Source organism: Chionomys nivalis, chromosome 5, assembly GCF_950005125.1.
Source record: "Chionomys nivalis chromosome 5, mChiNiv1.1, whole genome shotgun sequence".
Lineage (NCBI taxonomy): Eukaryota > Metazoa > Chordata > Mammalia > Rodentia > Cricetidae > Chionomys > Chionomys nivalis.
The window spans coordinates 50,658,631-50,675,762 of record NC_080090.1 but is presented as its reverse complement, the minus strand read 5'-3'; the positions used below and the strand labels follow the sequence as shown (position 1 = coordinate 50,675,762).

Sequence of the window (17,132 nt, the reverse complement as noted above, 5' to 3'; positions counted from 1 at the left end):
GTTTTTTAATTTCCCTCAGTTAAGGGCTCGTTTTAAAATTGCTTTTGCTTAAACTAAATACACAAGCAGCTCATTTAGCAGACACACTGGGTTAACGGACACGGTCTCTACGTTAAATATACCGACTGCTGCTGCCTCTGGCTGTTCCTACCTAATAAAGGTCCTGAGGCAACTGAATGGCAAGGCTTCTACTGCCAACACTTTCATGTAAAACCTAGAATGAAATGGCTGTCAGCTTTAGGACAAGGAGCTCAAGCTGTAGGGAGAGAGAACATGAACTCTGTGGGAGCAGGGATCTTCGCTTTGTGTCCTGATGTAGCATAACAAGCTGGAGCTGTTTCTGATGTACGGCAGGTACTCCACAAATGCATGACACAAGCAAAGGTCTTTCTATGGCACCCAACAAGCACAGGAAAGACAAAGATTTCATTCCAGCCTGAACTCTCGATGCTTCCTTGAGGCATGAAAAAATATATGAGACTATTATTATAAGAAGACAGTTATAAATGTTCATATGAAGTTTGTGTCACAGGAACATATACTTGGTATGGTGGTCCATGTCTGTAATTTCAGTACACATAATGCTTAAGCAGTAGGACTGCAAGCTGACAACATACAGTGAAACTCTCCAACACACACACACACACACACACACACACACACACACACACACCTATCTCATGAATATTATATCCTTGGTTTTATCTTTTAACATTGGGGAATATTTTTTTAGTGATCTGAAACATTTTAAAACCTCTTGAATATCTGGAAGATTTAGCAAAAAACTGGGCCTGTTCTTCCAGTGCCAGTCACCTGGAACTAAGCAGGACCTGCCACCTCTTTAACTAGGGCCTGAGCACTGTAGTCTGGGCAAACCCATAGCCTCACTGAGCTCGCCCTCATCAGCTGCTACCTCTGTTAAACTTGAGACAGGCCTGTCCTCGTACCAGCAAATACCTGCACTGACTGCGCTTTCAGAGAACTGTGACCCCCAACTTGCAGTCCTAGGCTTTCCCAGAGAAAGCGCATACACTGGGTTCCAGAGCACTTTGAGTCAGTGTCCTTGCAGAGAATAACATGCTTGCTCCCGTGCTTCACCAGACACCCTGTCCACATATTCTTCCGTGCAACTTTGTAGTTCCCAACCAATTGGGCAGGATTAGTCTCTAATTCCTAATTTTCAGCATGGCTTTACATAACTTTAATGCAGTGAACTTGTTTTAACCAACAGAAGAGAAGGAATAGTAGCTAGTTCTGAGCTTCCATCTGAGAAGGGTCTGTATGTGCCTACTCACCCGGCTGCATGTATGCCAACACAAGGGATAGGCCTTAGTAGTTGCTGTTTTATCAGCCTTGACCTGAAAGAACACATGAGGAGCTCAACCCCCGAGATAGGTTGAGCTCAGCTATATCCACGCTTCAGGCACATTAACCCAGATAAGCCTAACCTACACCACCCAACTTCACTGTCCCAAAGGCGCATGAGAAAGAATCCTCCACAGTGCGTCTTAGTTCGGTGCAGAGCTAGCTGAGACACACGAGCATTGAGCACTCACTGTGACAGATACCACTGGGAGGAAAGATCAGAACATAAAACTGCCATGTATGGATTCTGATGTCATAGCATTTTATATTAATTAAGCATTTCCTGTTTGTCATTCTATACATCTTTAGATAAACTAAATGGCTGCCAATTAAGACTGATAACATCTTGCTTAACCTCCCACCATTATTTTCAGATAGATAATAGATATCATTGGGTCATTAACTCTTATTGTCATCAAAGTTTCAATATATTAATGTAATTAAATGTTTTAATCATCTGAGTCTTCCTTTCTTTCAATACAGACTACAGTATTTTCAAGTTAATAAAATTTAAGTATTGATTACTCTCACTTCTAGATTTCAAGAGGCCTAAGAGACAATATGAAGCATTAAGTACTCATTTGCAAAATATCATACACACATAGAATTCGATGATGACCAACAGTTTTCATCAAGAATAATATTGTTTCTCTAAGAAAGTTGAAACTATTTCTAAAGTGATAACAGTACTTTCAGTTATTTGGGTATACAGGACAAGGGTAACTGTAAGGTGGTTATTCACCAATGAAAACTATTTTAAGGAACTAGAGAGATGGCTCAGCAGTTAAGCGTACCTGCTGCTCTTGCAAAGAAGCTGGGTTCAGTTCCCAGCACTTATGTAGTGGCTTGCAACCACCTCTAACTCCAGTACCAGGGGGTTTGACACCCTCTTCTAATCTCTGCAGACACTAGGTACTCATTTACAGACACACATTCAAGGAAAAAAAATTATATAAAATAAATTGTTATAAATAAAAAAATGTTTTAAATCCCTACACTTTTGTGTTTTCTAAATATCCAATAGTCTAAATGTGTGTGTGTGCATATATTTACACACACACCAATGCACACACATACATATATGGATGTAAGGAAAGATCATTCAGTTGGTGGATGAAAAAGAAAGGTGAGGTTAGACTCCATCACTTCTTAAAAACTGCTACTCTCATGCCTGATACAGAATAAGTCTAACACCTATAAACTCGTCACAAAAGCGCTCACCAGGTCAATCATTCAAAAAGACTTGAATGAACTAAATTCCAGGAATGGATGAGAGACCCACAACCATTTTTATTTCTGCAGAGCAGAAGACATGAAATCAGCCACAATGGGAATGAGAAGAAAGCAGTCTAGTTTTGGGGAGCTGCACTGGGCCGGAGTGATTAGAATTCTGAGGAGCCCCCACTGGAAGGCAAGCTGCACCTGTCTACCAACTTTTTCCTGGGTCTCCGGGTGCTGATGATTTGGATAAGCAATAAGAGGATAGGGAGAATTTTATATGCTGAGTTCTGGAACTTCAGCTACCAGGGGTCAGCAGGAGCTCAAGAAAGCTGATATATGCTCCAGAGATTCTGAGGCCTTCACAGAGCATGGGGCAGTCTTTCTTTGAAATTTTTGGACTGATGGTCAGTTTCTTAGGTAGGTTTCCATTGCTGAGGAAAAATAAAAGGTCCAAAAGCAATTCAGGGAGGAAAGAGTTTATTTACAGCTCACAGTTCATCATTCAGGGAACTCAAGGCAGGAATTAAAAGCAGGAACCTGGAGGGAGGAACTCATGGAGGCCATGAATGCTGATTACTGGCGTTTTCCTCTGCTTTCATATAAACTCACAACCAGAGCCGCCAGGGTGGCACCACCCACAATGGGCTAGGCCCTCTACATCAATCATTTATAAAGAAATTGTACTACAGGCAAATCTTATGGAGACAATTTCTCAATTAAGAGTCCACTTTCAAAATGACTCTATCTTGTTTCTCATTGACACAAAACTAGCCAGCAAAGCCAGGAAGGAAAAAATCGTGGAAAGCAAAGAATTCCAGTCATGGAATTCCAGTTATGGACAGCAAAGAGAATGCCTGGTGGTCACTGGACTTGGCATCTGAGCTATAAAACAAAGAAAGAAACCAATGCTTGGACAGCTTGTCACTTGTGTAAATTTGCTACAGTCCCACCTGGGGTCAAAGTTCCAGGCCCGAAAAGAAATGGTTCTGACCTCCCGCTCAAAAGATCTGAGGCAGTAATGAACTGAATCAAACTCAACCTGCAGCAAAGTTCAGGCCCAAGCCAACCATGAGAGGCCTCCACTTCCCAGGTCTGAAAGAGAAAGAGTACTCCGTTTCTGCAGGAGAGCTCCTTTTGTCTTAGGTTTGACTTCTCTTTGCATGGTCAGTCTTCTGACTCTACAGGTTTTAGACCTGAGGATTGGACCAGCCGTGCATATTTTGGGGGCGGGGTGGGGAACACAGTGTCTTTATCACACACACACTAGGACATCACAACTATTTACATGGCCTTTTCACTATATGATTATGAGTGATGTTAGATGACTAACAACATGTGGGAAGGTGTGTGTGAGTTGTATGAAAACACAGAGCCATCCATAGATTTTGGCATCCAAGGAGTCTTGGGATCAACCCCTGTCGGAACTGTGGGATATTAGTGCACAATCAATAAAAGATACACATCTGTGTGAGAAAACCACAATGGTGGGTCAATGAAAGTGCATGCCACAACGACCGGGGTGGGTCACTGTTGAGTAACTGATGAGTACGAACCACAACTAGTGTCGCTGAGTCACATTTAATAATCAAATAATCATAGTACTCAATGAAGAAGTAGTGATAATTTAAATAATTGTTTTCTTTTTTTTTCTTGCTGTTTTTTTTATTAATTAATTAATTTAATTATTAAAGATTTCTGCCTCTTCCCCGCCACCACCTCCCATTCCCTCCCCCTCCCCCAATCAAGTCTTCCTTCCTCCTCAGCCCAAAGAGTAAGCAGGTTTCTCTGCCCTGTGGGAGGTCCAAGGACCACCCACCTCCATCCAGGTCTATTAAGGTGAGCATCCAAACTACCTGGGCTCCCACAAAGCCATTACATGCAATAGGATCAAGAACCCATTGCCATTGTTCTTCAGTTCTCAGTAGTCCTCATTGTCCATTATGTTCAGCGAGACCGGTTTTGTCCCATATCCTCTACATTCTGAATATCTACTCTTTTCCAAATGCTTAGACACCACGGCTGAAAAATAAAACATAGCTCATCTCTACGTGGAAGTCATGATCTACTAGAAAAGGTAAACCTGCACAACTACAAATCAGCCAGGTAAATTCTACTACAGAATGTACAAGGAATGTCACAGAAACCACAGCAGATGCAGTAGATACTAATTCAAATAGGAAAAGCCAGTTCAGGGAGAAGCTCGGTTTTAAAGAGACAGTGAGATTTCACAGATGCATATGAAAGAACAGGTGCAGAAGTGAGAGAAGGAGTAACTTGAAAGCGTGGAAGGATGTATTGGTTTGTGGGTCCTACCGATAACCCAGGAGTCCTACGGACAATTTGGGCCTGAGGGAACAGAAACAGACAAAGGAAAAGAGTGGGCAGTGGATTTGGTTGGACATGACAGCTTGAGCCAGAATGAAAAACCTTGAGAGCGTCACATCAAAGATACTGGGTGGGGAATAATAAAGCAGCTTTGCATGTTTGACCATACCTCTAGAGTATACAATGCTGCCACCACTACCTTTTACAATCTGCTTTCCTTCTTGGGGCTAGGAGCACTGAACAGTGAGGAAGACAGGAACAGATTAAGAAAGAAAAGAAGCAAGATTTGAGAGATGAGACCAAACAAGTTTCATCACCATAAATACTCATTAGTAATTTGTAGTACTCATTTGTAAGTGACAAGGCTCATTAATAAAGCAATTCTGGTCTAGTTTATTTGCACATAATGACAGGTGAACACTGATTTTAAAATTCCAGAGTGGGTCATATTTTAATAGAAAACAACATGTATAACCTCATGAAGACTTAGATAAGAACTGAGGAAGAGAAGTATTCTATCCTTAGGAAAGTGTTATGTTCCAAGAACTGCCCAGGACCAACAGTTTAATGAAAAAAAGTAGATTCGATCTAGGGGCAAGTAGCTCAAGGCAGGCTGCTGCCTCTAGAATAGTACCAGACTCCTAGTGTATGGTTCCATTTTCCAAAAGATCATCCTGGGTCCTTGTATGTAGGATGCACTTTCTTGCGTTGTAGTCAGAGTTGAAGCAAAAATGAGGAAAGAACAAAGAACCAAAACCATCATCAAAACAAAAATCAGATGAAAGGGGCTAGCAGCAGAGTTGGTCAGGACAGTCATAAACTCAGCTAAACAAACCCACGTTCCTCGACTGTGCTGTGGCTACAGATAGCCATGCAGTCTACTTCTGGCCAATGAAATGAGCCCTACCCAGAAAGCTTCACTTGCATTTCCTTGGCCGGAGTATCTGAGTTCATGGCTATCCTGACTAACAGTGTTCAAGAGAGAGGGAATGAGTCTATCCCAGTAGCCTGCCTAGCTGCCCTGAGCAGTAGCCCTGTGAGGCTGCCATCCTCCTGCCGCATGGGCTGCTGAACAGCCCACAAGCCTAGGAAGGGAGGCAATCAATTGCTCTTCAGGAATCCATTCATTTTTGCCATTAATGAAGGCTTAGATGCACATCTTTTACTTCAAACCGTGTTCCCAGGATAATGAATTTGAATAGTAAGTTTAAAACAGAGATTTGGGAAGTTTACATAAATTTATTCCATACAAGAAAGACTTTCAGGAGTTCAAGCAGACAGTTGGCATTTTATCTATTATGCATATCAATACTAGTGGGAGGGCGCATGCTTGCTCTAACTCCAACAGAAGCGCTGACACCTGCACACACTCAGGATTCTGCACGCTCACCATAATGGTGAGGACAAGCCAGCTGCTGTTTTTTCTTTCCTGCTCAAATATTTCCCAAATACTACCGCTTTTGTTACTGTAACGAGGTAACAAAATTCACAGACGTAAGTATTTAACAATTGGCTACTATATATATGACAGATTGCTAAATTTACTAACAGTCTTACTGTTCAACTATAAAATCCAAAAAAAATGCTACATAAATTACACGCTTGGTGGGCTTAATTATAATTTAGCTTAAGGTGGTAAGAATGAATTTGATCCAAATATTTGTCAACAGGATGAAGTCCGTGACGTACGGAAGAGCAACGCTGAACTCACTAAACAACATATCAGCTTGCTCATCGCCTGAAATTGGATAAAGCAGATAGGAGAGCAAATTTGAACATTTGTTTGTGCATTCAATATTTACAACCCGGATCTTGCATGACTGACTGGAAGCAGTGAGTTAGAAGGGTTAGCTCAGCAGCTGCCGGGAGTGATGGATGGCCTCGAAAAATTTCTTGTTCACTGACCAGATCAATCACATAACAGGATGAAAATAAAAAAATCAGCCGCATCCAGATTTCCAACATTTCCATCTGTATGCAAAGCTGTTGCTGGAAACAAAGTATCATAAAAAATAATGTGAAGCTACTTAAGAATAATAAAAGCCCACCGAAATGATGTAGAATGTAAATACAAGAAATGAGGTAACTGGGTGATATTTTACTTTTTAACTGAATATTAACTAAAATCTCGTGACATTTATATTCCAAAAAGTTATGTCAATTCAAGTGGTATTTTGACTGAGCTCAGACACATGAGCGGGAGTAACAGTTTGCAAATCAGTGGAAGGTTTAAATATCTTTGGCAGTGTTTGCAATTGGATTTTACTTAACCAGACTAAAAGGTAGTGCTGTGACAATTATCATACACTGCTGCTGTTAATTATTCCAATGGCGGTCCTGAAGAAGGAGTCTGTGAGAATGTGAACAGACATCTGCTGTTTCAAATTACACCCATGCACACACTAACGGCTAACCCCACACACGCGAGCTAATGGAGTCAGCGGTGCAAATGAGGAGCTTTCCACACTGCGGTGTATACAGACAGGTCTGACTGACTTAAGAGTCCACTGTGACCATCCTCATCCAGGCACTCATGGGTGATATCCAGATAACAGCCTGAATTCAGTTGTGGTGGGAGTATTTATACCACAGAACTAAGCAAGTGCTATACATGACAGCCCCACTCCCATCCCACCACACCAAGAGAGAGGTGATAAACATTTAACAGAACATAGCAATACAATAATTTAAATGATTGAAATGGGGGAGGGCACCTGGGCCTGAGAAATGATGGCCATAAAAAGTTGATTTCTTGTTTAATGGGCAGAGAAGAGAAAGGTTTCAAAATCTGGATACTCCTTTTAGGAGGCCTAAAAATGTCTGCAGTTAGCATCCAGGGGCCCTTGAGCAACCATGTTCTCCCCTCGAAGAAGTTTACTCCTAGAAGTAGAAGTAAGAGAGGGGAACGAACGAGAGAATCCAACAAACCAGAGGGCAGAGAAAAAAAAAGATGGGGCAGCAAAGAGCAATAAAGAAATGAAAAGAGTAGGAAAGAGACAGAGGGTGAAGAAGCAGAAAATGGAGAAGGAAGTGAAAGAGGAAGAGTAGGGAGATGGCGAGGAATGAGGGAGGGGCAAGAGTCAGCTCCCGGCAACAGCTTATCAAGTCCTCCAGCAATTGGTTCACATTTGCCTCGCTTCACAAAAGTGCAAAACAGTATTATACTAAAGAGATTACAAGAGGCCTCCTCTACATCCAAACCTCTGATGATAGCGGAAAAAAATGTCTTAAAACGCTGGATACATGGAATCTGTTCTAGGGATGTAGGTCTAGAGCTGAGGGCAGCAACCTCGGTCCTCTTGGAAGTCTGACCTACTCTTTAGAAGACCAGAGTTTGCTCAGGAAGCACTGTGAGGAATGCCTGACTGGGTTTCTAAATTCATAAACCAGGCAGCAGTTAAGGCTGCAGGCTGGCAAGAAGACGGATGCTAGGTAGCTCTGCACGAACTCAAGATGACAGTTGTTCTCTAGCTCCAGTTACATTAGCATCTTCTGGACAACTTGTTGAGATAAGTGTTCTGGGACCTCTTTTTCTGTCTGAGTAATCTGGAGTGGGGACCTGGGAACTCGCAAATCCAACACCGTTGGTACAGGAACCACACTCTGTGATGCACTGGCTCAGTGAAATAAAAAATAATCTGGGAATGATTACACCAAATCTCAAGACCTAACTGTGACAGCTGGCAACTTAGCAAGAATTCAAATGAGAGAAAAACATGCTAATATTGAGAGGCAGCGGTCCCGAGAGAAGGAGGCATCATGAGCCAAGCTCCCTACTTATGAGGCTTTCAGCTGGCGGCGGCACCTGTTAATGACTTCAAAATTTCTTCTGACTCACACCCCAAAACCTTCTCCTTACCTGCAAGGGTAGGTTTACCAAAACCATGCATATACAAATGGGCACAGGTGGACAAGCTAAATGTCTTAACTACAATATTCTCAATCATGTGGTGTACAATTAGGTTGGTGGGCCTTGAAATGAACCAGAAACACAGAAAAGGCTAGAGAAAAAAAAGAAGAGAGACAGGAAGAAAGAGTTGGGGAGGAAGGAAAGAAAATGGAGAGGAAGAAAAGGAGAGAGAGAGAGTTAAGGGGGAAAGGGAATACCTGAATCAATCAAGCATTCTAATGCTAGCTTCCATACTCACCTGCAAAGACTCCCGAGGTTCAGGTGTCCCTACCGTACCAGCCTTTGGTTTTCCACGGTTTTCATCCCTCACGTTGATGGAATTAACTAAATGACTCCAAATACAGCTAGCATTTCTCCAGGCTTAGCTACTTCAACACTAAAAGTGAACTCCCAGGTCTTAGTGGATGGGATCGATACCCTTCTTTTTGACACTGTAACTTCTTCAAAGTCAATGCCATGTGTCTATCACCAAGCTGGTAAGGACATAAGAGGCTGGACTTAAGTTTTTTGACTTCTTAGGTCTCATCCACTTCTCTTACCATTTTTTAATGCAAAGTAAAAGTTATTAGTACTTATTTGTAACTAGGAGCAATAGAACTAAACCAACTCAAGTTAGCTCACCTAAAACTGTTACAATAGCTCACATTAGTGAACACCACACAACTTTAAGACCAACTGACTTCTGGTCTCAAAACTGTGATTACTGCCGGGCAATGGTGGCGCATGCCTTTAATCCCAGCACTCGGGAGGCAGAGGCAGGCGGATCTCTGTGAGTTCGAGACCAGCCTGGTCTCCAGAGCTAGTTCCAGGACAGGCTCCAAAGCCACAGAGAAACCCTGACTGGAAAAACAAAACAAAACAAAAACTATGATTACTGACCCACTTTTTCTATAATATTCCCCTTCTGATATATCATATTGATTTTATCCTATCAAATAATGAGTCCAGCTACAAACAGGTGCTCCTTCTCCAACATCCCAAACAAAGCCCTAAGACTTCCTCAAACTGACTGAGCATACGTTAGATTCCTACCTGCCAAGAATGAATGTGACTGAAAAGGATGGGTTAACTGATCAAACACCACTCTAGGACCTGCACTAGGACCAATTTTGTTAGACACACAAGCTGCTGATGGGGGAGCTACATAACAATATTCAGGTGATTTAGGGAGAGGAGAGAACAACGTGGCAAAATATGCTAGGCAGATAGCCAAAACAGTCAACCACACATGGTTCTTATTTGTGTCATTAGAAGATAATTAAAAATTCATATTATTCTATAGTCCTCATAGTAAAATTACTTTAAGCAAAAGTCATTATGGTAAACTAGTGAATGATAAGCAAGGTATTCACACAGTCCCAAGTTATATCCTCCCAATGGCTAAATACATAGTAACTTCACTGTGAGGCAATGTTATGGATAACACTTTAAGAGGCTGAAGAGTCATCCCATGTGAATTTCAGATGCCTCCTGGAATCTCTGAGAAGGACACACATAGCACTTGCCTACAATTCCTGCCAGAAATGCACATGAGGATTCTAATCATAAGGCAACAACTGACAGACCAAGTAAGGAACAAAACAACTGGCCTGAATTTTATAAAATGTCATTGATGAAGAAGACATAGAAAGACTAGGAATCAACCCACACTGACATGTAGAATTCTGGATTACAGACATAGTTTCTATATAGAATGGGATATCTATACCATAGCAAATAGTACCACATCAATAATTAATGTTTTTGAAAGTTGCACAATTTATGTAAATGAATGTCTTTCCTTAGTAAATACATAAGAAGTCACCTGCAAGTAACATCTGTAGATACTTCTGAGAACCTCTACTGTTATTCAGAGAAAAATAGTAGCCAAAAGTTTTTATTAGACTCTTCCATGCCGTTCTTGTTCTAGGCAATAATGTATTTTCGTTGCCTGGGATCCTAAGGCGACCTCAGTGATTCTATACCAACTTCCTTGATTAATCAGTGCAGACTGAGCTCTGTATAGTCAAAATCTGTAACTGTGCACTTCTGTCTGTGCTTTCTCTGCTTCCTGTGTGCAGATGAAATGGGACCATCTGACTTCTGGACCCTGCTGTCATGCTTGGCCTTCCCACTTTTGAATAACATTATCTGTCTTAGTCTCTTGTGAAGAGACATCATGGCCATGGCAAATCTTACAAAGGAAAACATTTAATTGAGGCTGGCTTATAGTTTCAGAGATTTAGTCCATTATTGCTGAGAGCACCAAGGGTAGGAGGAAGACCAGAGTCAACATAGGTTTTCCTAGCAGCCTAACAGAAACCAGGCCTTAGTGTTGGCTCATTAGAATGGCACAGAGTTGAGCAGGCAGTTCTTAGGAAAACCACAACCAACCAATCGGTACCCTACAGCCTTCTGCTAGCTCAGCAGGCACACCCAGCCTTCTGCTGGCTTATGATAGTTTTCCCTACCCTGTTGCCAGAAAGTCAGAAGTTTATTCATTACTGTAATGGTGGGAAGCACAGCAGCATACAGGTAGACACGGTGCTGGAGAAGTAAGTAGTTGAAAGGACTACATCTGGAATCAGCAGGCAGCAGGAAGAAAGAGACACTGGGAATGGCTTGGTCCTTTGAAACCTCAAAGGCCACCCCAGTAACACAAGTCCTTCAACAAGTTATACCTATTCCAACAAGGTCACACCTCCTAATCCCTCTCAAGTAGTGTCATTCCCTAAAAACCAAGCATTCAAATCTATTTTCCTATGGAGGCCATTCTTACTCAAACCACCACACTATCATTATGGAACTATACCCTAAAAATCTCTTTCCCTAAGTTAAGTTGCTTTTGGTTATGGTGTTTATCACAAGAACAGAAAGTAACTAACACAAGTCCTTTTGGAGTTTTAGGTCTTATTTTAATCTTTTGACCTATTTTCATGTATTTTTGTGTATGGTGAAGGAGAATACATTTTAATTTTCTGCATGTACATATCATTTGCCCAGCAAGGATTCTTAAGAGGACTTTTCTTTCTCTCATATATTTTTGGCAACTTTATAAAAACCAGCTGACTGTAGATGTTTTGCCAGATTTCTGGGGCCACAAGTTTTTTCTATGTGGCTATATTTCTGATTTTATACCAATATAGGATTCTGTAGTTTCTTTGGCTTTTCAATGAGTCCTGATATAAGATATTGTTTTGCTCTTTTTGTTCATAATAGTATTGGTTGATTTAGGGTCTTTAGTTCTTTCATACACATTTCACAATTGCTTTTCTCTAGTGCTGTGAGGAATATTATTGCTGCTCTGCTGGGAAAACCTGTAGTTCTCTCTGGGAAGCATGGACAATATTAATTCTCTCAATCCATGAACATAGGATGTCTTTTCACATTTTAATGTCATGTTCAATATATTTCATCAATGTATTATAATTTTGATTGTAAAGGTCAATTACTTGTTAGTTAAGCTTATTTTTAAATATTTCTACTTATTTTTCTGGCTATTGAGCTTGATATTTCTTTCTCAAGAAATTTACTATTGGTATAAAAGCTAAATATTGTTGTATATTTTAAATTGTTTCTAAATTAGTGTGTGTGTGTGTGTGTGTGTGTATGTAAGGGGAGAAAGTATGGGTGTGAGCACACATATCCCATCTTTACATGTTTTTATAGATGCAATAATCTGCAAACAAGGATGATCTGGCTTCTCCCATTTCAATCTGTGTTCCTTTCATTCCTTCTAGCATAATGGCTCTAAAAATAAAGCTGGCTATTGTGGTGCATTCCTGCAATTAAAAACTCAAGCTGCTAAGGCAAGAGTGTGAGGCAAGAGGCTCTTGCATGCATTTGTGTTACTTAAGTACAAGGCTAGTCTGATCTACATTGGAGATTCTATCTTCAAAAAAACAGTGACATTGGACATCCTAGTTTTGTACTTGGTCTTAGCAGAAATGTTTGGAAGTGTTTGCACTGACCTTACAGAATGAGACTGGAAGGGTTCTTAATTTTGAGGAATGGTTTGGGAAGCCTTGATGTTAGTTCTATAACTTTGGTAAAATTTAATCCTGAAGATATCTTGTTCTTAGCTTCAGGTTTTGAAACTTTTTGTTACTGATTAAGACTCATTAGTTTTGTTTTCTTTAGGCGTTTATGTTTACTTGATAGTTCATATGTATCAAGAAACTTGGGTTTTCTCTGCATTTTTAAATTAATTGATATCCAAGTTTTCAAAATTAATCATTTATAATTTTGTGGTATTAATTTTAATATCTTATTTTTCAACTCTAAATTTTATTTATTTGGGTCTTTATTCTTTTATGTTGTTTGATCTAGCTCAGTGGCTCTCAACTTTCCTAATGTTGTGACCCGTTAATCAGGTCCTCACATTTTGGTGACTCCAACCAGAAAACTGTAAGGGGAGATTGCGTGTTCCTTTCCCAGATGCCCAGACCCCAATAATCACACAAAAACTATATATTATAGCACTGTTTGGCCAATTGTGCAGGTATATTCCTAGATAGCTCTTACCTCGTAAATTAACCCATTTCTATTAATCTATGTATGACCACCAGAGGCTGTGGCCTACTGGTACGGTTCTGGAGTCTTTCTCCTTTGGCAATTACATGGTGTCTGCCTGACTCAGCCTACTTTTTCCCTGCATTCAGTTTAGTTTTCCCACCTAGCTCTATTCTGTCCTGTCAAAGGCCAAAGCAGCTTCTTTATTAACCAATGATATGAAACATATTCAGAGCATACAGAGGAGAATCCCACATCAGAAAACTATTTTCATAGTTGCTTCATAAGCACTTTAGCTCGAAGGAATTTTGTGGATCCTGCCACAATCCACTCCTGATTCATCTCTGGGGGCTGTTGTGACTTAAAGACTGGGAGAAGGGAAAAGAAGATGACAGCTGACCATCATACCAACTCAGGCATGCACAGCTGGCCAGTCCTGCTGGAACTATCCAAATGCAGACATCAGTCCCTTCTCACGACAGTCCCTGCAGCCCACTGAGGAGTTACTGAGATGATGTAAAGTCCAGTATATTTCATTTCTTTGACTAGGGTTTTGTCCTAGGTTTTTGGATCTTAAGATGTTTTCATTTTTTCTTTACTGTTTAGTTTTAGTAATTGCTCATGATTCATATGCAGCTATGTACCTATAGCTTTGGTTCTTCCTGAGAGCAGGTGAGTGCTGGGTACCTCTGTTCAGATATTTTGCCAACTTTTTTTGAGAGGATTTGGTAGAATTCTGATCCTTCAAATAAAAGATTCTGTAAAATGCTATGAAATTTTTTTTCTTTTCTTTACTTTCTTTTTCCTTGCTAGTTGAGATCCAAACAATATATTTCTGTTAAGTTTTAGAGGCAGGAGTAATAGAATAAACAAACCTGGGTTGTAGTAACAGATTATCCCTTTGCAATCAATAATCCGTACCAGCTAGAGAAATAAATTCTCTTAAAAATACATCAAAACCCATGATTATAAAATCCGCCCATGCCATCTTCTTTTTACAGATCAAGCATTAAAGACAGCACAGATATCCAGGCAAAGGCCGGAGAGTCTCACTCAGTGAGAAAACACTTGTCTAGCATACAGGAAGCCCTGAGTTCAATCCCTAGCACTAGGTGTGTGTGTGTGTGGGGGGGGTAGGAGGCTTAGAGAATCGGGAAATCTGGGATTTTAGACCTGACATTGCAACTAAGACACCTGAGGAATGTGGGCTGAGGAGATGGCTCAGTGGGTTAACAAATGCTTACTCTAGAAGTATTCAGACCTGAGTTTGGTTTCCCAGCACCCATGTAAAAGGCTTAGCACGACTGTACATGCACCCCAGCACTGGGGGTCATAGCACTGCAACCACAGCTGGATCCTGAGAGCTTGCTGGCCAATAGCTTAGCTGAAAAGGTAGGTAAGCTTTGAGGCTTCCCGGGAGGGAGACCAGTCTCAATACTAAAGGTGACAGAGAAAGCTATCTGATTTCTTGTTCTGGCCTCCACATGTGTGGACACAGGTACACATCCACACACAAACCACACACATACAAGCTCATGCACACAGATGCTCCATATACATGCACACGTGAGCGCATGCGCGCGCGCGCACACACACACATGCTGGAAAAACAAAATAAAAGAAACCTGAGCAATGTCATAGGCCTTTTGGGGACCTCAGAAGTTTTTTTTCTATTCAAAAATGGAAAATTAGTTAAGATTTATGTATTACCTATAACTGAAAATTGAGCAGCTAAGTTTTCAAGAAAACTGTACGTTAACATATTACTTTCTAAATATATGGCTTGTTTGTATATTTATTTGAAAGCACTGTGGCATATCAATACTAGTGTACTGCTTTTAATAATACTCAGATATTTTATTGCCCTATTATAAATCAATAGCATTTGACCTCAGGGGGAAAGGGAATATATATGAAACAGAATAGCTGTTTCTATTTTCTGCTAACAAATGCGACCCACCTCCAACTACACTGAGAATTCATTGCCCTTGTTTTGAAGCGTTTATTGTAATAGCCTTTTAAGTATGAAGTAGATATAAAATGTAAGATCACTAAAGTGTTCCAATAAACAGGGAAAACTGCTTGGTTTTAATTAAAGTAGTCTTTGGGGAGTTCTATTATAGGCTTATAAACAGTTTTCATCTCAGTCACACTTGGTGCTCAGTAGCTTCACTCCAGCCTTAAAGACCACTTTCTAGCCCGTCCCGAGAAAGTTCATTCCTCCTTACCCACATGAAACTTCCCTCATCTGATAGAGTTGCCATCCTGTCAGGGAAGTGTGACTAGGAGAAGCTTGCCTGATACATGGGAGGGCAAATGAAAGGAGGAATTACAACCCACTCATTAGTTTCCAGAAACAAAGAATTGAGAAGGGAAGGCCGCACAAACCCCCGCTCTAATTATTTCCACCTACTTTCTCACTGTGATCCTTTCTCCTCTTTTCTCCCTACTTACGACAACATATAGTACATCAAAACATTTCACTGTAGCACAATACAGCCAGTATTGTTAAGTATTGTTAAGTATTGTTAAGAACTTACCATGCATATACAGTTCTTCTTGGTGCTATGGAAAGGAGTGTGATGTCCTTGCCTTCAAAGACATCAAGACTACCACTATGGGGGCATCTCGGAAGCAGAAACTTACAACTGCAGGACACAGGGAATACTCCTAGAGGATCAATGGTGTGGTCTGAATGAGAACTATCCTGCAAAGGCTCACGTTTGAACACATGGTCATTAGTTGATGCCGTTGTTTGGGGAGGCAGGGACTTACTGGGACAGATGTATTGCTGGGGCAAGTTTTAAGGTTAAAGGCCTGGCCGCACTTCCTCCTGTTCACTCTGTTTCCTAACTGTCAATCATGCCTTTGCTGCCATGGTAGACTGTCTCCCCTCTGAACCATGAGCCAAAGTCAATGCTTTTTCTTCTTTTTATCGGGGTCTCAATCAAGCCAACAGAAAAGTAACTAGTATAATCTGCATCTTGCTTTGCCCTTAGAGAACAGATAAGCTGTAAAAGGCAAAGGAATAAAACTACGCTGGATGGAAACTTGAGCCAACAACATGAAAACTATAAGGAATTTAGCACCAAGGGGGCTACAGCAAGAAAGGGGAATGTAGCAGGCTGAGGAGTCGGCCCCAGAAAAGTCTATGACACCCACTGACATCCAACTCTGCAGGGTACTTGGATGGAGCTCAGACTGCACAAGACCGAACATTGTAACTTGAAACTGAGATATCAGTCATTTTAAAAGTAAAGTAGATATCCAGCTAACTTAAACACTGAATTTGTATGCAATCGGAATTGGCAATGCTATTTTCAGTTAACTAGGTTTTACTACCCAACTTTAAATAAGTTGTTGAACTATACCTGTGCACCTTAACCTTTTTGGTTCAGCACTGGTTGCCTGTCTTCATCTAAAACATATAAACATGATCATCTCAAAATGTATGTAAGATTTCATAATGGAAAGTAGATTATTGTTTCTGAAGTAACAGAAATAATATGGACCCATTTAAAAAGCAATACCATATCATTTTAAACATTCTTTCAACTAGATATAAAACTTCATTTATGTGAATCTAACACTGTGTGAATATTATAATCTCATCAATTTTGAAACACGTTCTAATTCACTCTTCTCACCACCACCACCACCACCACCACCACCACCACCACCACCACCACCACCACCTCCAAAGTACACAACAGACTGAAAACAACTAGAGAAGTTCAGGGATTCAGAAATGACAACTACAGGAGACTATCCTCTAGTGATCACTATGGATCAGGCTCTGTGTAACGTCTCTGTGAATAAT

The 17,132-nt window shown here is 40.7% G+C and overlaps 1 protein-coding gene across 3 annotated transcripts in view; it reads right to left on the bottom strand.

Moving 5' to 3' along the window:
- Nucleotides 1-17,132, bottom strand: part of Cfap20dc (CFAP20 domain containing) — a 299,498-nt gene that overhangs the window by 260,412 nt on the left and 21,954 nt on the right. The window lies entirely within an intron of this gene.